Source organism: Lemur catta, chromosome 9, assembly GCF_020740605.2.
Source record: "Lemur catta isolate mLemCat1 chromosome 9, mLemCat1.pri, whole genome shotgun sequence".
NCBI classification, from domain to species: Eukaryota; Metazoa; Chordata; class Mammalia; order Primates; family Lemuridae; genus Lemur; species Lemur catta.
This window is the reverse complement of record NC_059136.1, coordinates 52428449-52450668: the sequence shown is the minus strand read 5'-3', so window position 1 is coordinate 52450668 and position 22220 is coordinate 52428449. Positions and strand designations below refer to the sequence as shown.

Here is a 22220-nt window from a genome sequence, read left to right as displayed (position 1 = left end):
GGCTGTTCCCTCTTCTTGGGCAATTTCCTGAGTCTCTAGTGAATAGCTAACTTATATTTCAAAATTTGGATTAATTATTAGTTTGTTTGAAAGAAATCCCCCAGTCCTTCTAGGCTTGGTAAAATCTGCTTGCTGCCTCCATGCATGTGACACCTTGTCACACCTTACATGCATAGGGAAGTTCAAACTTTCCCTTTGAAGGTTTGATATTTCAGTAGATTTGATATTTCAGTCTGTTGAAATTAACTGGCAATAGATAAATAGGAAAGAGACCATAACAAATTTATTTGACCATCGTTTTATGTGACAAGGGGGGACTGAAGACCCCACAGACCCAGTGTGAAGGTTCAGTGAAACAGGTGTGTAGAAATATGATGGGACAAAAAGGGTATGATCTAATAATAGTAACAGACTGAGGCGGGAAACCCAGCAAGGCGTGTCTGTCCAGATTCTTGACGGCCTCTCTGAGCAGCTTTCCTTCTTTCTGGGTATGTGGGAGGACCCTCTCTGGAGTGGGGGTCTTATGGCCTGCAATCGAACAAGGGAAAGCCAGAGAATTTCTTTATGGCCAGTTTTTACACGGAAAGGAGGGGGAAAGGTAGGGTAATACTTTTAGATTTTATGGCTGGCTTTGGAGAAAAGGGTTTCTGGTTTCTATGACTTGCCTTGGGGAAGAGGAATTCCAGTTTCTATGGCCAGCCTCTGGGGAGAAAGAGGGGTGAGAGACAAGAGGGCAGGAGGAGTTCAGAGAGAAACTTTGATTCTGACTCTGAGGCCTTCATTTTCAGAGCCCCAACACGTGCTCAGTGTCTGTCTTTCTCACCTGATTGTGTCTGTATTTACTCAGTAAATACTTGGTGAAAAGAATATACATATTATCGCTGTAACAGCTTAAGCCCTCATCATGTCTTGCTGAATCAGTCTAGAAGGTATTTCTTACTTTAAAGCCTTCAACACGCTATCCTCTGTCTGGGCCAGTGTTCTCATAAATGATTACTTCTTGACCTTCAGTTCTCAGCTGAAACCTCATCTCCGTGGAGCTCTTCCGTCACATATCCAAGTGGATAATTATCTGTTAATTTACCTTATTTGTTTCCTTCATAGTGCTCATCGTGCTTTATAGTTATACATTGAATTTTTTCTTACTAGCTATGCTGAAGGCAGGACCATGTCACCCGGAGCCTAGCCAGGTGTTGGATAGACAGGCAGATGCTATTTGTTTTCACTAAATAAATAGAATTTGCATGAGTGGATGTGTTGTGAATGGCTAGCTAAAGTTTCTTAGGGGCTGTGGCTTTTCATCTCCATTATTCTGGTGTCTAGTGTGCTTCTTTACACATATAAGGAGCTCACATTGTATATATGTCCCTTCATTTAATAAAAAATGTCTTAGAATTGTCAAAAACTTAGGACTTTTGCAATATCTTATAAAATCTGTCATTTGTACTTTATTAGAAAAAATCCAAGTGAGACGAATTTCATATCTAAGAAATTATCAATTGGCTTTCTTTCTAAGGAGAATGGAGCCACCCAGTCACACCAATCTGTAAGTAAAGCAATTTTTAGTGATTCCAAGTGTTTTTCTCTCCAAAAATTATGAGTAATCACCTACCCAGCCTCTCCCAAAGGAGATAGAACTTTTTTTTTTTCCTATTCTTTTACTCATTTTAAAGCATCTTTTGGGGTAAGGGGAAAGTTTCCAAGTTTGATCTGTGTCAAGATGATCCAGTTACAGTAACATTAGGCAAGATCAGATGTCTTCAGATGTGGTAGTCCCCCTTATCTGCAGTTTCAATTATGTGCATCCAACTGTAGTCTAAGAATAAGTTTTAAATTGGGCACCATCCTGAGTAGAATGATGAAACCTCGTGCTGTCCTGCTCTGTCCTCCCTGGAACATGAATTGTCTCTTTGTCAGCGGATCCACACTGTAGGCGCTACCTGCCTGTTAGTCATCAACATCTTCTGCCCCTGACATCGAGCCCTCGACATCACCACCGCTCGATGACTCAGGGTCACCTGAAGCAGAGGATCCTCCTCCTGCCCTAGCAGCAGAATAATGCTACATCCCAGTGCCCATGTCATACACCTCACTTCACCTTACCACATGCGCATTTTGTCATCTCACATCATCACAAGAAGGGTGAGTTGTACAGTGTTAACCTTTAGACAAATTTAACAGAGTTTAATTGAGCGAAGAATCAGGCAGCCTCCAACCAGCATAGGTTTAGACAGACTCCAGTGCTGCCACGTGATGGAAAAAGATTTACGGACAGAAAAAGGAAAAGGACATTCTGAAAATAGAAGTGAGGTACAGAAACAGCTAGATTTGCCTTGTTTGAACAGTTGGCTGCCTATGATTGGTGGACACTGTTGATTGGTACAAGAGTAAGTTAGAGCCTGTTTATACATGCCGTTAGGTTACAGTTCACTATGTCTGGAGAAACCTTGAGGTTGAACTTAAAATATGGAAGGAGGCAGCTTTAGGTTAAACTTAATAATATGGTAAGCTATTTAGAAATCAAGAGACCACATTCACAAATTTTATTACAGTATATTGTTATAATTGTTCTATTTTATTATTGTTGTTTAGCTCTCACTGTGCATAGTTTATAAATTAAACTTTATCCTAGGTATGTATGTATAGGAAGAAACAGACTCCATAGGGTTCAATACCATCTGAGGTTTCAGTCATCTGCTGGGGGTCTTGGAACATATCCCACGTGGATAAGGGGAACCACTATACAAAATAATGAGTGGTATGTGCTGACAGGTACCAGAACGTGCCACCCCAAAATATGCCTTTGTGCCATAGTGATTATTTTGAGCTAAAGGCCATTTAGAACCAGAAAACACAGGAAAAATTCTTAGCAACTCTTATCAATGGAGAAGTCAGGGACTTAATTCTACACAACCAACCTTGCTAAATAACCTTCATTTAACGTATTTTCCTTGTCACTTCCTATAACCTGTGTCCTGCACCCAAAAGCTGGAAAATCCCCTTCCTTTGTTTAGCTTAAGATGGTATGTAAGTTCAAGTTCTAATCACCTTTTGGAGTTACTCATTGCATGTGCTCCCCTGTGCAATGCAAATGTTAATAAACTTCTGTTTTTCTTTTGTTAATCTGTCTTTGGTCAGTCCAATTCATAGGACTACATACTGGAGAAACTAGGATGGGTAGAGGAAAACATATTTTTTCTTCCCCTACAGTACCATAAAATTAGAAAAAATATATTAATAACATGCAGCATGAGTCACAGGTAAGAGAAATCACATTTTCCTGTGGGGACCAGAAAGGTTGTGGAGAAATTGGCCTTGGAACTCTACCTGGAGAGCAGGATTTGGAGAGGTGGCAGAGAACTGCAGGTGGATGTAGCAGTGTAGACAAAGGCTCAGTGGAGAGAAAGCATGGGGTGTGACTGAGGAAAATAAATGGAAAGTTAGTGCTAGAACCAGCTCGTGGACATCCTTGACTGGCAATCTGAAGACTTAGCTGCCATGGACCCATCTATAGGAAGGAAGTCTATACCACAGGCAACAAATGATCGCACCACCACCAGGATGGCCTGTAGGCCAGGTATCTTACTCTGCAGACTGATGGAGGGGATGGCATGAATTGTACTTAAGACCTGTTGGCTACCAGAACCTGGGGAGGCAGCTAGGGCAGAAACTCTGGGAAAAGAATGGTAGATATTCTTGCTCAACATGGTGACACCAGCTGCTGCAGTATTCTTATTAAAGCGCTCGTTTACCACAAGGGCCTGGGAGCAGGCTGTGGCTTGAGGAACACTAGACTGAAACTGCAAGCAGGCTGGAGGGAAGCCTTGGCTTGTAAAAAAGCTATTATTTCCACGAGAGGCAAGTTGAAGTCCTTAGCCAGAAGTTCTTCTGAGGGCTTGAACTGATGTCAGTAAAGCACAGGGTACTACATGTGGTTAATATCCAAGAGTGGAGGAGATTTTATAGCACCTTCCTCATGCCTCAAAGGGATTGTTGAGCTGAAGGATGCCAGTAACCAGGTACTTAATGCCATCAAGTTTCAATATTAGTGCCTCATTCCCTGATTCCTACTCTGTTCAAATATCTGCATGGATCTGCATTCTAAATTTAGCTGGACCCTCCAAGTTGTATCAATTTCACCTGTATTGCTTGTTGATACTTCCTAAAGTAACCAGAGCTCATGGCTTTCCCAGAGACCATCATAATTCTGGGCCAAGCTCAAGACAGTTGTAATTTTCAGACTTACTTCTGCCTGACCAAAGCAGATGTTCTTAAAGAAAAATGGCACTAGAGAAAGACTGAACTTTATTAAACATGGTTAGTTGTCCCTAACAGTTGAATTCATATTTAATGAGTTTATAATAATGATGCATACACTACGCTATTTGGATATGGTTTTTAGGATGAAGGATATTAACTAGAAGGTTGTAGATCTGTCTGTCTATACACAACTTTGATTTGCATGTTGAAATAATTGCCATGTTTTGTTTCATTGAAGTGACCAATAGCTTGATTAATTTAGCTGGATGGACTAGTTATATTTGTGCTGTGGGCACAGTTTGCATACAATAAGCAACACTGGCCCAAATAAGTGGGCAATGTTATTGCTAACCACATGGAGTTCACATTATTTTATTTTAGTCAGTGTTGTCTGTATTTAGAACTTTTAAAGGAGTATAGAGCCTGTCATTGTAATGCCTTTTGATGTGCTAAATTTCAATAAGCAACTGCTTTTTAATAACTATGTTAGATTGGCCATACAAATTAACTTTTTACAAGGGGCATCTTATAATTTTATGTCTCTTTCCCACCTCCTGGCATTCGAATAACAAGTATGTCTTTACTTTCTTCCAATGCTACCTTAAATAATCAATTTGAGCTGTAGAAAAAGTTTCATCTCAAGAAAATTTTTGGCAAGTATTTTGAGTGAAAACAGAGTTCTAATAGAAACCATTATGCATGCATCTGCTGCTGAGAGCAGCCCTCATGTTTTCACAGTTACCCAGCGTTACTGCAGCAGGAGGGCCCGTCCTGGATTCTTTGTGTCTCCAGACTACTTTATTTCCTTTCTTCTCACCATCAGAGAATGTTTCCTTTTCTCCTATGTCTCAGGACCCATGAGACACTATGAGTCCTCGTGGCTTTATTTCTTGCAATTTATCTTATTGCTGTCTTTTGTTTTAATTTTCATATTTTATTTCTGCTTTGGTGTAGAGTAGATTTACTATTAAAAGCTGAGGGAAGTATAGTTAATTACCATTTTTGAATATCTATTATGAGCCAATCACTATAGGTGCTTTGCACACTTTATTTCTAATAAAACTCCCCTAGGTGCATGGTGTTAATATCCACATTTTAAAATTGTGGAAACTGAGGCTCAGAGACCAAGGAAGATGAAGGTCACACAGTCAGTATGGAGCAAAGCGGATGGGAGACCTCAGGGCTGTCATCTTCCAAAGTCTTCACTCTCTTTACTATGCTATGGGCTGTCCACCTGCTCTAGAGCTTAGCATGGGTTACCTGCCCAGGCATGGGACACTGATGACCATGGGACTTTTAACTTCATGGCAGAAAGGTTTCTTCTTTGATTTTGTTACCTTTTCTTTTGCCAGCCTGTTTCGAGACTAGAGTTCTAACCGGGAACCCACTGGACTGTCTATTCCTGTCTGACTTCAAAGAACTCTGCTTTCTGCAGCCTGCTGTATTTCCCATAGCACGATAGGTCAGTCACTGCCTTCCGGCTGCAACAGAGTTTGATCTTCAGTGGCTGACATGCTTGGAAATCATTTCAAACTTCTAATTGGAATTTTCTGATTTACCTCAAATACATGTTGGCTGCTCGTTTCTAACTTGTTCTTCCTGAGGCAGTATCAGAATACAGTTGCAAGGAACAAAAATCTAAGTAGTAGAAAAGGATTCGAAACAAGGGAAGAGTTGCCTCTAGGTAGGTCCTTCCAGGAATGACCCTCAGAACAAATTGAGGATCTGGCCGATCAGCAAAGCCACTGCCTCTGCCACAAAGGGTAGGAATCACAAGGCCACCACAGCACTCCTGGTAACTTCTGGCATTGCTAGGGCAGTGACTGGGCACAAGAGCACCAGTCAGAAAGACCCAACACCTCGCTGTGATTGCCCACAGAAAATGGCAATGAGGAAGATCACTGGCTTCCACCCCACTTCCATCTTCTGGATCTTACATGGGTGCAACCTGTTTGGCATCCAGAATCCTAGCTGTGAGGAAGTTGAAATATAACTTTTTTTAGCTTTTCAGTATCTGCTACACATAAACACACTTCAAAAGCAGACAGAATGGAGGGACCAGTAAACCAATTCTCCTTATTCAACAGAGGGTTATTTGGTAAATGTTGAATTTTTGTATTAAAGTGAAAAGAATTTTCGGCAAATAGTTATAATAATACAAATAATATCAACAATAAAAGATACACCTGTATGATTGGTATCTTGCCCTACTGGATGGGTATCAATATTTATGATTTATTGATTGTAGTATTTGATGAAGGGTTTTTCCTTTCTCAAACTCAGTGATGACCTCTTAACTGGAGGGAGTCTGTCTTAATCATTCTCACTCTGTGAAGAGAGACTCAAAGTGTAGAATTTAAGCTTTACTGTCCTTATAGTATAGAGAAAGTGAAAGAGATTGGAAGGATATCTTGTTGGAAAATGCTAGACTTGAGTTATATTTCAGATAAAACTAAGAAACCATCAGTATTACCGGGAATCTAAAACCAATTCAATGCAAGCTAATCAAATATAGAGAAGCCAAATCAGTAGTGGGATTACAAAGCAACAATAAAAGGCTGATGTTTAATATTTATCTAAGATCAAAAAAGGTTTAGAGGTTTCAGAAATAGTAACAGCAATGACCTAATTAAAATTGACAACATGAAAATTAACATAGAAACTTTTCATGTCTTTAAATGAAGCTTGAAACTAAGTATCCCTGAATCAACATGCTGGACAAGTTACTGGAATAACAAGAGACACTCTATGATAATTTTTCTTGGGATTACTTTTAGTTAGCCTCTAAACTAGTCATCTCAAATGATTCTATTAAAAAATAAACAGGTATAAAACAGTGCAAGAGATAAAGCATTAATCTTTGAAGGAGTTGGCTTTTGAGAACTGAAATCTAAATATAATACCAGCTTTTGTTATCTGTATTTTGTAAAATTTTATTTTGGTCCCTTTTTCTTCCTTGTCTACTATTTCTGGGGGGAGAAATGGTTCTAAGACTAACTATTCTCCATTTTACAAAAGCTCCACTGTTAAGAAGGTTTTTGTTTTGATTTCTTCTTAAATCCAAATGTTTTAATTTTATTTCCCACTAGGTTAGTCAGTTTCAAAATTTGAATCCTGGAAATTTAATTTTTAAAAAATATGATGTGTATAAATACATTTGCTAAGTTTGTTATAGTTCATTTAATTTCACCAAAAACTCAAGGGATTTGTGGTGAAATTCCATTTCAGTAAATGAATTATGCAGTATGTATCTCTATTTGAATGACACCGTGTGTGAAGTCAAAATAGAACATGCATTCTAGACTTTTAAAAAATGCAAGGTTATTACTGTCAAAAGTATAATAGCAGGCAGAATTATTTATTTCCAATATAGTGATAAAGGGAGTTTGGTTTAACAGATTTCTTAGGTTATGTTTTCTAGAAGCAGAGCCTGAGGCAAGGATTCAGGTGCAGGTTTATTGAGGGAGTGTTCTTTAGGAAAAAAAAAATTCTGTAAGAGGAAGTATAGCAGGAGAAGGAAAGGGAACAAGAGTGGAGAGAGCAGTACCCTGTGGGGTGAGAATAGTTCCTGGAGAAGGGGGGCAGCTATACACCTTCCACAGTCATAGAAAGTGGTTCTGGAAGGGTACACTGGTTCACAGTGGGGGCAGGGTTTGGGGACCATTGAGATAGAGAAGAAACTTCAATTGCTGTAATAAACCACAATCATAACAGTTGCTTCCTTCTGGCCCAATCTAAGGAGAACTAAGCTGTCAGCAATGGCTGCAGAGGGGGTATGTCTAGATGCTTATTTTTCAGCCATGGGATCATCAAAACTAGATGTGCCTGGGGGACCAGGGGTAGGTCTCAAAGAGCAGTCAATCCCTATGTTGACCAATGAGTTATGATAACAGCAGGTTTAAAAGATGAGCTGGGGTGATTAGATTTCTGTATTTGGATATTGGAAGTAGGCAGTATTAGGAGAAAAAGCAGACAGGACAGAGTGAGGAAGCTGTTTGCTGGAGAAATGGAGAATGGAAGACAAAGCAGAAACATAACGGTGGCTGAATTACACTGGTAGAGCTCCAGACCAAGAATTGTGTGCATGCATATGTGCAAGTGTGTGAAAACACATCCATAGATCCATTTTTATGAAGTTGAGAATCTAAGACATACTTTGTTGTTTTTTTCATTTGTTCTTTGCATTTAAGGTTTGATCAACTGATTTCCTGTACATGATATTAAAACAAGTGACAAGAAACTACAAAATGTACAATAAAATGAAAAAATGACAGCAAAAAAGATGGAGTGGGTAGATTGAGAACAAGTTCGTAGTATAATGAGCCCTCACAATTGTATGTGGTGGTGGTATTTGTGTGATAGCATGTTTGTGAGTGTCTAATTCTGTGATTAGAGAACATTTAACATCAAGTCAGCAGAAACATCTCAGTAATCAGTGATCTACCCACGTAGGAAATTTTTAGGCTCCTATTGCTTTGTCTTGAAAGCACTGTGTAAAGCTTCTGTAGACCTTTCCTCCACTCTAGTTTCTGAAGAACATTTAGGAGATAATTTCACAGCTTTTGGTGCTAACAGTGCTAATCATAGATACTTAGAGTTTAATTTTAAATGGAACATTTTTCCTGTTCCCACTGAGTACTGTCAAAAGTGAAATACAACCACTACAAGAAAAAGTATTAATCAGATCAGTTCAAGGTCAGAACTTCAATGGAATGCTCTAAAAATCAAAACATTGTGCCCCTAATGTGATAATATGTACTTATAAACAGAGCTTTCTGGTTGATGCCATCAACCACTTTGTAAAATCTTGCCAATAATTTTATTGCCATAAAAATTGGAGAGCTGATTAGTGGGTTACTTAAAACTGTAATCTTAGCTTTTTGTGGATTTATTTAAATCTAATTTAAAGAGTTCCTTAATATTTATTTTAACAAAAGTGTACTTAGAAATTTTAGATTAGAAAATAGTTTTGAATGAGTACTGCTGAAACTAAAAGTAGTTGGATAACGTGGCATTTTTCCAAGGTAGTTGTATTTCCCTCAAGGCCAATTTGTCATTGATGAAGCGTCCGTCCAAAACCATTCATCTGTGTTTTGAGAACCTAGGATCAATCAAACACTCTGTTTGGATAGTCAACTATTGTTTTCTAAGTAAAGATAGATGATGATAGGTGAATATAATATTTGAGGTCTAACTTTAATGTCTATTTATTTTTCTGAAATTGGAAAAATACCAGGGTGGTATTTTGGACTTTTGCCTTATCTCACAATTAAGTGCTTATTGGAAATTCAGAAAAGAAAACAGTTGAAGGGCACATGGAAGTCTTATGATTTTTTTTTTCATTTTGTACTAATGGCACTTTTTTATGTAATAGTTTGAATATACTGCTAATGGTAGAACTGGATGTTTAGGAATTACTGAAGATTTTCCTATTTTGAACTATCAAAACCAGGGTGTCATTCTACTGAATGAGTATCTGTGTAGTTTTTCTTTCTGATCTTCCCCATTCTAGTACAGATATACATGAACTGAAACTTCTAGCCTTCGCCAATAGAGGATAAATTATATCTTTAAACTGGAAAGTTTACAAAGAGAGGTACACTATAGGTTAAGATTTTCACTTAACATCAGTTAAACATCTGTTCATCTGACATTGCACTATAATTATTTGTTTCACGATCTGTCTCTTATCAGACTGAGAACCTTCTATCTCAGTGGCTGAATTAATGGCTAATATTTAGTAAATTTTCTATATATACTTGAAAACAAATGAAGTATATAAAAATGATTTTAAAAATGAAAAGAGACACAATATGTTTAGTGTATAGTATATGTTAGACTATTTGTGAATCCCTTCAAGCACATTATCATCTTTATTCACAATTATTACAGTAAACCTTTGAGGAAGTATGAACATAAGTCGAATCAGAGAGCATTAGTGACTTGCTCAAAGTCACTGGGCTTGTGGTCACAGCTAGGAGTTGAGCTGTCTGTATGGTCCCAGGGTCCACGTGCTTAGATTGCCACAGTTGGCTGCCACACAGAAACCTTTACTACTTTACAAGGTTAAATAAGAAAATTCTTTGACCATCGTATTTCATTATAAAGGAATTCTATTATGCTTCAAAATTGATTCTATGAGGACCATTTTTTTTAAGGCAGTAGCCACTATTATGTGTTCTCTTTAAAACTGAGGTGGGAGAACAGCAACCATTATTATTGTTGCTATAAAACTTTTGGCCAATTAAAAAGGATACAAACAAATTTTAATAAATTTAGGAAAATAGAAATTATTTAAAATTGTTTGGATACCTAGAAGCATCAAAAGACAACTAAACATTATTAAAACTTAAGCGCATTAAGTGGCCTGATGCATAATGCACACAACAGCAATACCCATTCTTTAATCCATTCAAGAAATATTAATATTACCATGTGCAGTGGCAATTCTAAATACTACGAATACAGTGGGGAACAAGAGTGGCAAAAATTTTGTTCCCACTGAGCTTACACTCTAAAGGAAGGAAACAAATGATATTTGTAATCATTATATTTCTCTCTCTTGCATACACATGCGCACGCTCAGATACATACATATTGTCAAATTGTTCCACAATTTAGCAGCCCTATGAGTTAGGTTCTATTATTCTCATTTTACACATGCAGAAATTGAATCAGAGAGGTAAGCAATTTCCCAGGGTCATGACAGAGGGGTGGAGACAAGATTCAAATCTAGCCATTTCATGCTTATATGTTAGGTTTGATTTGTGATATTAACATAAAGAAATAATAAAGCAGAATAAGGGCACAGAGTGTGTCAGGGGAGCTCTTTTATTTAAAGTGTTCAACAAAGGCCTCTAGGATGAGATGGCATTTAAGAAAGACTTGACCGCAGTGATGATTTAGCCATGAAGTTATCTTGGGATAAAAAGAATTCCAGGCAGTGGGCATAGTAGGTGCAAAGGTCCTGTGGTTGGAGCATGCTTGATGTGTTCTACATACAGCAAGGAAGCCAATGTAGCCAGAGTAAAGTAAGGGGATGAATGGAAATGAGGTCAGATAGTTATGGGCCATGGTATGGAATCTGTAGACCATATTTGGGCTTTGGATTATTCTATTAGAGATGGGGAACTACTAGGAGATTTTGAGGATATGTCTGGTATAATCTAACATTTAAAAAAGGCCCATTCTATTATAATAGTTTTATAAAGACTAGACTGTGGACTTGCAACTGTCTAGGAAGAAAAGTGCTCAGGCTCAGACCAGGCTACCACCTGTGTAGAAAAGAGTAGATTTTGGATGTATTTTGAAAAAAGAACCAGTGAGATTTATTGATTGGCTCTATGGCATGTGAAAAAGAGGAGATGGGATAATCCTACAGATTTTTGGTCTGTGTGATTAGATGAATAAAGTTGCCATTTACTGAGAAGGGGACTATTGGGGGAAAGCCATGTTGGGGGTAAAGAAAATCAGGAATTTTATTTAAAAAATTTCAAATGTTAGATGCTTAGTAGATATATACTTGGAGAAGTTGAATGGTTGTTGCATATAGAAGTATAGAAACTGGGGTTAGAGCCTACATTTAGGAATCTTCATATCATGAGTTATGTAAAACTGAGGGCCTGGATGAGATTACTTAAGGATGAGTTTAGCAAGAAAAGAAGATTGATTTATCAGGCATTCTGACCTTCAGAAGTTGGGGCAATAAGGAGAATGCAGCAAAGGATCTTGGGGAAAAGCAAACAGTAAAGGAGGAGATTTTAGTGCCTTGTGTTGCAAAAGTGAAGAACAATGTGTTTTGGTAGAGGGAGTTATCAACATTATCAAATACTGCCAGTAGATCAGAGAGGATGGAAATCTATGACTGGTGCCAAGGAAAGCCTGTTTGGAATGGATCCAGGAGAGAATGTGAAGAAAATAGATCAAAGAGTGGGTATAGTCAACTTCTGAATATTGTTCTAAAGACATTAGTGTATAGGAGGACATCAGATTAAGGGAGAGGTTTTGTCAGTATTACAGATATTACATGTTTGTATGCTCATGAGAATGTGCAGAGAAGAAAAAAATCAATATTGCAGGAGAAAGAGGATCATTTCCTGGAGTGAGGTTCTGTAGTGAGCAAGAAAGCATCCAATCTAGTGTGCAAGGAGAGCACTAGGTCTTGTAAGGAAGTGTGTATATTTCAGCCATAGGAACAGGAGGGGAGCAGAATATATGAATTCAAATGTGGGTGGGTGGATAGATTTGTAAGCATGACGATGTACACATTCTCTTGTATCCATTTTCTGTATAATATAAAACTCAAGAATTATTCAGAAAAAGGGAGGGAGATTCTGAATTGTGACCCCACAAAGTTTGTATGTTGACACCCTAACCTCCAGCCTCTAATGTAATAGTATCTGGAATGCAGCCTTTGAGACATAATTAGATGAAGGTGAAGTCGTGAGGCTGGGGCTCTCCCGATAGGATTCATGCTCTTGTGAGCAGAGACACCAGAGAACTTGCGCTCTCTGCCTGCCATGTGAGGACACAGTGAGACGGTGGCTGTCTGCAAGCCAAGAAGAGGGTCCTCACCAAGGAATCAAATTGCCCAGCACCTTGAGCTTGGCATTCAAGTGTCCAAAAACATGAGAAAATAAATTTGTTGTTTAAGCCACTCAGTCATATTTTGTTATGGCAGCCCAAGAAGACTAATACAGAAGATGTGTTAGAAATTTGAGAAGTTATATAAAAGTAATATAAGAGAATAGTAAAGTGAATTGACCAGGGAAATAGTACATTTTACAGGCAGTACTGAAGGCTTAGTTAGGATTTTTATTCCTGAATTTAAAATTGGGCTGTTCAGCATGGTTTCAGGTTTTCTTCTGGCCATATTAAGCTAATTTAAGTACAGGGTGAGTAATGCTGGATAACTAGGTTTGAGTTATTGGGATATGACATGATGGAGGGAAAGGGAATGAGGGTGTTTACAACCTTATATTAAGTACATGGTACAGAGATCACATAAATGGTGGCAATACACTTACAAACAATTATGGGTGAGGCACGTATGACCCATTAAAACATTTTGAGAGATGTGGTGGGTCTGTAATGTGTCAACTTCGCTAGGCTGATCTGCATTTCCCAGATTCCCTTTCTTGTGTATTTCCAGTTAGAGAGTGCTACTAGAGCCATTTTTGTATTTGGGAAGTGGAAGCTGAGCAGGAGCCATGGTGTAGTTCACTGTCTTAAACCTTGGTGTGGAACAGCAGCTGGGGCTGCAGCTTCACCCCCTTTCTCTGGGTCCTCCTCTCACTTCTCCCCCTTTTGGCATTTGTGTGTTTAGCTACATGATAAAGGCTGCCGACTGTGCATGACACTGCGTCATCAAGGTCATAGGCAGTGAGAATAAATATAGCTTCTGTCCTACCCTCCTAGGTTCCAGCTGGACCTTAATCTCCCCTACTTTACAGGAGAGCAGCCTTACAAACACCCCTGAGCCAGCTCCCATGATTGTGTGAGAGCCAGTCCTGGTAACAAATCCCTTATTTTATATATAGTGGTTCTGCTTCTCTGACTGAATTCTGTCTGATACCTGAGGTTGGGAGCACTTGTCATCTTGTACACTGAGATCAACCACGGCACAGGTGACAATTCTCCCTGAAATCATTTATGTTCACTTACGAATTTAACAGCCCTGATAGATCCAGCTGGATATCTCCTAACCTATTGTTACTGACATTTAAAAAGTTCTAATAGTAAGTTTGTGACAGAGCACAGAAAGCCTCGATGCTGAATCTCTGAGAAGTCCTGGTGGGAGAATAGGAATAGAACATAGAGGAGGTCAGGTTCTGTACCGTGCTTTGAAGCACTATGTATTAAATAGTTACATTGTATGAAAGGTCTACAGCAAGAATCATAAACTAGAATGTAAGATGTTCATTCCAGATGGCAGGAATTAAGTGGAAAATAAAATTGTACTTACAGCTAGCACATATGGTACACATATACGTGTGAGAGATTCCTTATCTAAATGCCACACACACAAGCTCACTGAATCATTACAGTAGCCCTATGAGGTAGGTACTATTATTGTTCCTATTTTACAGATAAGAAAATGAAACCAGAGAGATTAAGGAACTTGCCCAGGGTCATACCAGAGAGTAATAGAGATCAGAACTCCCCTCCCACTCCCTTCTATTTCCCCATTTTGATGTAAGCTCTGCTATTTGAGAAGCTTGTCCTACAAGGGAAAAGGCAGGTGATAAAGCCAAGGAAGACAAGTGTGATTGACCTTGTCATTATTTTTTAAAAGGTTGGGTCTCACTCCTTCACCCTGGCTAGAGTCCAGTGGCGCCATCCACAACTCACTGTAGCTTCAAACTCCTGGGCTCAAGTGATCCTCCTGCCTCAGCCTCTCAGACTACAGGTGTGGGCTAGCACACCTGGCTCCTGTCATTATGGTTGTGGGTTGCTGGGTTGTTGGCATAAGGGTGGCAGAGTGACCTAGGGACAGACTATTGAAAGAAATATGTTAAAGAGCAAGAAGAGTAAGATAAAATTTTTTAACATCCTAAACTTTTGAGTGGGGCATTTTATAAGATAAAATTTTTTAACATCCTAAACTTTTGAGTGGGGCATTTTAGTGCATGCCAACAGAAAGACACTCCTTCCAGCTCATTGACATTGTCAAGGTGGATTGCCTCACCTGACAGATCAGCAATCAGAATAGGGAGGGAGAGATGTCATGTTGCTCCAGCCCACAAACCTCTGTTCATACTGTCAAAAGACAAGGCAGCAACATTGGCTGGAACGCGTTTGCCTCTGGGGAGAGTAGAGAAATAGTTAGTGTGTGGGGGGTAGGGTAAGATTTAGGGGATTATTGGTTTTTGTAGAAGATTTTATAAGGTTTTTAAGTCTTCAATCATGTGCATATGTCTCTGATAAGTATGCACTAAAAGTTACAATGAAATGCAATTTTTTGCCTATCAAACTAGCAAAGATGTTAGTGAGCTCAGGATGAAAATATTAGTAAGTATGTGATGGACTGCACCAGTCATTGCTGCTGGCAGCGCTAATCAGTATGACCTTTCTGGACAGCAATTTATCAATATACATGAAGAGTCTTAAGAAACGTGATGTCCTCTGAACAGTAATTTCACCCCTGAGAATCTACCCTAATAAAATAATCCCAAACATAGAAAAGAGCTTTAGACTCAAGTTCATAGTACTAGCATTAAAAATTCTGAAAAATGGGAAACAGAATGTCTAATCATAAGGAAATGATTGAATAAACCATGATACATCCACTTGACAAAATTTTAAGTGCCACTAAAAATATTTACAAAGATTATGAAATAACATGGAAAGCGCTAATGGAATAATGCTCAGTGAAAAGAGCAGAACATAAAACCATGTAAGATAAGATAAAATATAGATACATTTTCAAGTACACATATTTTTGTCAAAGGATTAAAAGACAAAGATCAAAACATGTTAGAAAAAATAGTTGAAGGTACCTGGTAGGGTTGATGATTTTCCTTGCTCTGTTTCTACTTTTCAACAATTTTTCAAATGTTTCTTAATATATGTCAAGTGAAACAAATTTAAGAAGTTATATACAATGATAATAGTATAAGTTTAGTTGTCAGAAAAGGGAATTGTAATGGACAGGCCTGAGCCCGTTTAACCCAATGACATTATGGCTAAAGGGAAGTCCCAAAACTTCAAAAATGTAATTTGACGTTCTCCCATTGTAGCTATTACAGGACCAGCTTTCAAAGTAAAGCTCATAGTAGAACCTAAAATAAATAAATGTTCTGGATATGTGGCAGAGCTTGGTTTATTTTGAATCGGTTGGCTGAAAAACTCTGTTGTGATTAACCTGCACGGGCAAGCAGAGATTTAACTTGAATCTTTGGTTATAGTGCATCCATCTTGCTTATTCCACTTAAAAAACTGAAATTGTATTGGGAAAGGGTAGGGGAGGGAAGTGAAGAAAAGTTACAGCCAAATGTGTTTTATATTAGAGACTCTTCTAGACTGTGGCTCCAAGGTGGAATTACTCATTGGCATGACTTCTTTTCAGAACTGTTTATGGTGCAAAAGCAGTAACGTGTGTGTGTGTGTGCACCCCTGTGCCAGGTTTTCTCAGGTTCTCCCATGTTTCTGTGGAGGCACGAACTGGGATTTGAGTTATGAGATGACAGCCAGGGCTTCTAATTTGTAACTCACTCACATAGTATTCTTTCTTTAACAATTTCTTCTGAAGGACTAGTAAGTGCATAGTTTTTCAGAAATGTTTAAAAACACAATAGCATTTCTTGGTTATTGCCCTAAAACTAGTCTTTTAGTATATTTTAAAGAAAAGAGTAGAGAAACAAAAATAATACTTTTGGATATATAAATCTGATGGACTCAAAGGACACTATATGCAATTTTACTTTTTTAAGAAGTACCCCTCATACTTTTTTTCCAAATGTGGAATTATTTTTTTATTATAAAAGATAATAGCAAAGAAAATATAACAGGGTAGCTCCTTCTACTATGTATTTTTGACGTTTTCAAATTTTTGAAGATAGACACATGTAATAGATCAGGTCACTGCATTTTTACTCTTCTTTTTCTCCATTCCCAGGGCAATAATTATGTTACAAGAATTTGTACATTCTGTCTATGCTTTCAGTATCTACCATTTTACTTTCAAATTTGACTGCTGCCTTCAGCATTGTGCAATGTTTGGCTAACATCACATTTTGGCTGCATCAGTATGTTACACATTATTGCAATAGATTTTATTATTGATTCCAGATATGTTTATATGTCTTTCTTGTTCTCAGTTTCTGAAGGTTAATCTGTCTAGCATTGTTCCTAGTCTTGCAGAAAGGAAACCAGAAATCCTTGAGAGTTGGAAAAAAGTGGCATAAAAAATATGTGTGTGGGGGAGAAGCTGAAGTTTTTGGAGAGAAAATCTTGCTTAGGTATGGAAAATTGTAGACAAATTTAGAAGCATTTTTTATGTGTCATCCATTCCCATTCTTGCTGAGTATCAGAAAAAAAGTGTTTAGTGATAGGCTCTTAAAGGCATGAAAATCATCTTGGTGTACAGACTTCTGAAATTGAAACTAGCTCTGTATTTGGCCATCAAAAAAAGTGAAAATGGCAAAAGTGTCAAGTAAAGTAGCTATAGTTTTTTTTTTAGTTAATCAATATGATGGACAGGTGGACACAGATGGGTTTATCTTGAAAGCTATTCTAGCCAACCTGTTTGTTTTTTCGGAAGGGCTCCATTTTAATTCCTGCCCCAATTTAACTAGTATAGTAATATACATGAATCATTGTATCTAATCCAAAAAGTTTTATCTCCTATTACTTGTTTAACTTTTATTTAGTTAGGGAAAGCTTTTCTTTTTCCATTAGATGAAAATTTACCAGATGCCAAAATGTTTATGCCCACACTTAAGGTAGGTAGCTACTTTAAAAGTTATGGCACAGTCTCAAGGCATAGTTTAAAAATAATCTAGAGCAAGATATTAATTAGCACTTTAATCAAGAATAAGCAGTTGAGATGGCAGCTGGAACTTTTGAGGAAGAGAAAGAGAAACTTAATATCTTTTCCTGGATCTGGACTCTCCAGCTGTAATTCTTGACTCTGCTAGGGTTGAAAGTTAAGGAGCTACAAAGTTCATGCCTAGCTGGTGACAGTAGCTTCTCACTCTGGTTCTGTCAGGTGTTTGTAACTGTGCTTTGTCCCATGGGCACTTTGAAGGTTCACGACTGGTGCTGTGCAGCAGCAGCTCTAATGGCACAAGTGAGGTGTCTCTTCTATCCTCAGCCCTGGTGCTGAGAGCCAAGTTTTTTTTTTTGCTCTAAGCCAGCTCTCTCCCCCACATCTGGCCCATGAGAAACACACATTCTTTGACTTATAGTACTAGAAATATAGTTACATCATGGACATAGCCCTCTCCTCTTGCTATTGTCCCGGCACAGGCCACTTGCACTCTCTCAGTCTATACTCTTCCCCACCTGCTGAGGCCCTCCAAGTGATGAAGCCTTTATGTTCATTGAGATGTTCAGGCAAAAATCTCTTCCATCCCCTTGGGGAGTGAAGGTGCAGCTTTTTCCATAGAAACCTCCCCTATAACATTCTATTTCATTTTCTGCACACTGTGACCCCTTTTAATATCCTTGATCTTACTGAAGGGCTCAAGAAGTATGGAATCAGTTTTTAGTACATTTGTGAATTCTGCACTTTGGACCCTAGCATCTTTTATATTTTGTTGCAATGGAGTTCTGGACTTGCTACCCCAAAATAGGGCATCTTGGCATGTTGAATATTTTAAGCTAAAGGAATTTGAGAAAACAACAGAAGCAAGAGGTCTCTCTCCCCTTCTTCCCCCACCCCCCCAACTCCTTGGAGCGGTTCCTAAAGCCTAAGCAGGGATTTTCTGACCTTCCCCTGAAGCAGGTTAAGACCCTCATGTGAGAGATGTCCTCTCTACAGCCAGTGGTAAGAACATCCTAATCTTCAAAGACAGAGATGCCAAGAAGAATCTGAACAGGCCTTGCTGAGTTCCCAGTTTACATTATTCATCAAGCCTACTATAAAAAACACTCGAATTTAATAGTTTCTTTAGGTCTTCATTTCCTTATGAAGGTTCTCGTGTCACATAAAACTTATATTAAATAAATATGTGTTTTTCTTGTTAATCTGCCTTTTGTTATGAGGCCTCATGCATGAACCTAGGATGGATAGAAGGAAAAATATTTTTCCTTCCCTACAGTTGCCTTTGCCAAAACTTTCAGTTAATGCACTGTTACACTGATGTGAGCTCGAGGACAGTCATGTTACTTTGATCGTAGACTAAGATTGCCAAATAAAATAGAGGATGCTCAGTTAAATTTGAATTTCAGGTAAACAATAAATCACTTTTAATATATGCATGTCCCATGCATGTAACAAAAATTATTCAATGTTTATCTGAAATTCAAATTTAACTGGGCATCCTCTATTTTATTTGTTAAATCTGTTAACCCTATCTTAGCCAAAGCCTTTTAAATGTAAATGAAAGACATTTTGATTAACGTTTTAATATCTGCAGGGCTTTTTATGTGTGTAGGTATATACAGGAAACCTTCAAAATTTCATGGAAAATGCATATTATGAAAAAACTATGCATGGATTGCACAAGTTTTTCACACCAAAACAAATTCATACTAACTTGTTATAACACATCCATACAGTTTGAGTCACTGAGAAGGAAAAGACATTGGTTTGAAAACAGCTCCTATCAGAGCAACATGAATTCTGCTAAAATTGAAACAAGAACAAATATCAAATTTATGGTTAAGCTTGGGTGGAAGAATGGTGAAATCAGTGATGCTTTATGAAAAATTTATGGGGACAATGACCCAAAGAAATTGGCAGTTTACAAATGAGTAAGATGATGTTGGAGATGAAGCCTGCAGTGGCAGACCATCCACAATCAACCTGTGAGGAAAAAAATGATCGTATAAAAAATCTAGGCTGGGCACGGTGGCTCATGCCTGTAATCCTAGCACTCTGGGAGGCCGAGGTGGGTGGATTGCTCGAGGTCAGGAGTTCGAGACCAGCCTGAGCAAGAGCAAGACCCCGTCTCCACTAAAAATAGAAAAATTATCTAGCCAACTAAAAATATATATAGAAAAAATTAGCCGGGCATGGTGGCACATGCCTGTAGTCCCAGCTACTTGGGAGGCTGAGGCAGAAGGATTACTTGAGCCCAGGAGTTTGAGGTTGCTGTGAACTAGGCTGAGGCCACGGCACTCTAGCCTGGGTGACAGAGCGAGACTCTGCCTAAAAAAAAAAAAAAAATCTAAGGTGAGCAAACTTTTCACTTGATGGGTGATGTAATGGAAGAGAACTTTATTAAAAGAAGGTAATATGGAAAAAAAAAACTGAACATCTTATTCCATTACTAATTCAGCATTAGCTAATGGTATGATGGCATTAGATAAAATATTAATGTCATCTTTATATGCAATTAAGAAATATACTGGTGTGACTACCTCTGTGGTCACTTTTGGGTGAAGGGATGGATGTGTAAGGCCTCACAATGTTTACGGGAAGGAGGTGTTAAGTAAGTAGGACACAAGTAGGCTGAGGCTGTCTACATAATTTGAGTTCCTCCGTAGCTCCTTGTTGTATTCCTTAGTTAGGTTTGCTGAGTTACAGCCAACTCATCACACCATGCCCAACTGTAGACATTTGATTTCTCTACTTTGCTTCTGTGTCCCACTCATGAAAGCTCACTGCTTACCCTGCTGGTCAGAGGTCTCTGAACCTCTTCTGTGTCTGAGTGCTGCCCAATTCATGAATCATCCTCTGCTAAAATTAATTTGTCTAAAGTTGCTTTTTATGTTGACATCAAAAGTGGGATACAAAAGAGACTTCCAGGGTCTCAGTGAAGATTTCTGCCAGGCCTATTGTTTTCTTACAGTAACTGGAGCTCATGGGTGATTTTCTTCTTGGATTTGAGCTTTGCAAATTTCTGTGTTGTACTCTCTGACTCTGAGAAATTCTTTGATTGGACCGGATCCATGATCCAATGAAGAAAATGGACTGGGACCAGTAGGTAAGAGTACTAGAATGCAGGGAATCATGGATTCATCTGGATCCAAGGAGTCTAGAATTCCAGCCAATTTCACGTAAAAGAACTATGGATCCAGAATATGTGCTTTTCTAGAGAGACATCACCAAAAGTAACATAGTTACACAGTGAGGAAACTCCTTACAAAAGGCAAACAGGCACATGTCTTTATAGCTAAAACAGCTACAGAGACCAAGAGGACCTTCTTGGATGTATTTTAAAACAAAAGATCCCAAACTGTGCCCTGAGATTCCTGCCTTTATTGTAAATAGACATGCCACTGGAAAAGAAATTGTCTACTTCTACACCAGCCATATGATAGTCCAGGCCAAAAGGAGTAAGTCTATTTCACCTCTAGAGAAAGCTCCCAAAGACTTGATTCCCAGGAGAACAATCAACCAATCCCTCAGAGAAAAAAAAAGAATATTTTTGTGATTGGGGTTCCAAATCAAGTCCAAAATATCTGCCTGAACATGTTCAATTGACACTTGGACCATTTCCAGAAAGATACTTGGAAGAATTAGTCCTTTCTGTCTTGCTTTTCCCGTGGGAACCCCTTTTTCTTGAACCTTTGCTGACTGTATGTTCTGCCAACCTCTTTTTGCTGTCATAATCTTTGCTATATCTCAAAACTCCTTCCTGGGGAAAAAAAATCAGACTGGTCTGTCATTTAATCGTGAGAACAAACAAAAGATGAACCAGTCTCTGACTATAAGGCAAGGTTAGCATAGAAAATGTCTGTCCTGTTCTTCAATGGACTCCATATCCTGAACTCAGTATCCAGTTAAAAAATCACAAGTTGGGCTGAGAAACCACTGATTTAGCTGAATTAGTCTCCAAAACATGCTTTTCTGGCATTAGTACTATTTTTAGCTGGTCATTTTAAAGCCCTTTTGCAAGAGAAATTTACATCTGTAAAGGAAATCTCCACTTGCAAGGGTGTCTCTCTTTCTGCACTGGAAGAGAAGAGGACTAAGTTTATAGCAACTCTTACAAGGGAGAAGGCATTAGCTTAAATTTACATAACAAGCCTTACTTTGGTTTAAGGTGCTTTTCCTGGACATCTTATTTTATCTGGGCCTTTACCTAACACCCTTGTTTTTTGGTCTGGGCAAATGATAGTATTTAAGCCTGAAGTCTAAGCTCTGTGCCTTTGTTGATGTAAACTTTCTACCTTGCCTTCTCCATGATCTGATATCTATCCCTTTAAAATGCCAGTTTAAGAGAGATGACTCATCAGAAGAAAAAATACATATTTAGAAATTGGGTAAAAAAATCTTTAAAATCTTTGCCACAAGTTTAGTATAAAGCTTTAGCCATCTGGGTGTGAAATCTTGTTCCATTAGCCAGAAA

General features: G+C 38.4%; 1 long non-coding RNA gene across 1 annotated transcript in view; it reads left to right on the top strand.

Moving 5' to 3' along the window:
• Nucleotides 1-20692, top strand: part of LOC123644677 — a 146939-nt gene extending 126247 nt beyond the window's left edge. Inside the window, exon 4 of the long non-coding RNA XR_006737212.1 lies at nt 20627-20692. This is a non-coding gene — a long non-coding RNA (uncharacterized LOC123644677). The remainder of the gene's footprint in view (nt 1-20626) is intronic.
• Nucleotides 20693-22220: the final 1528 nt, after the last annotated feature.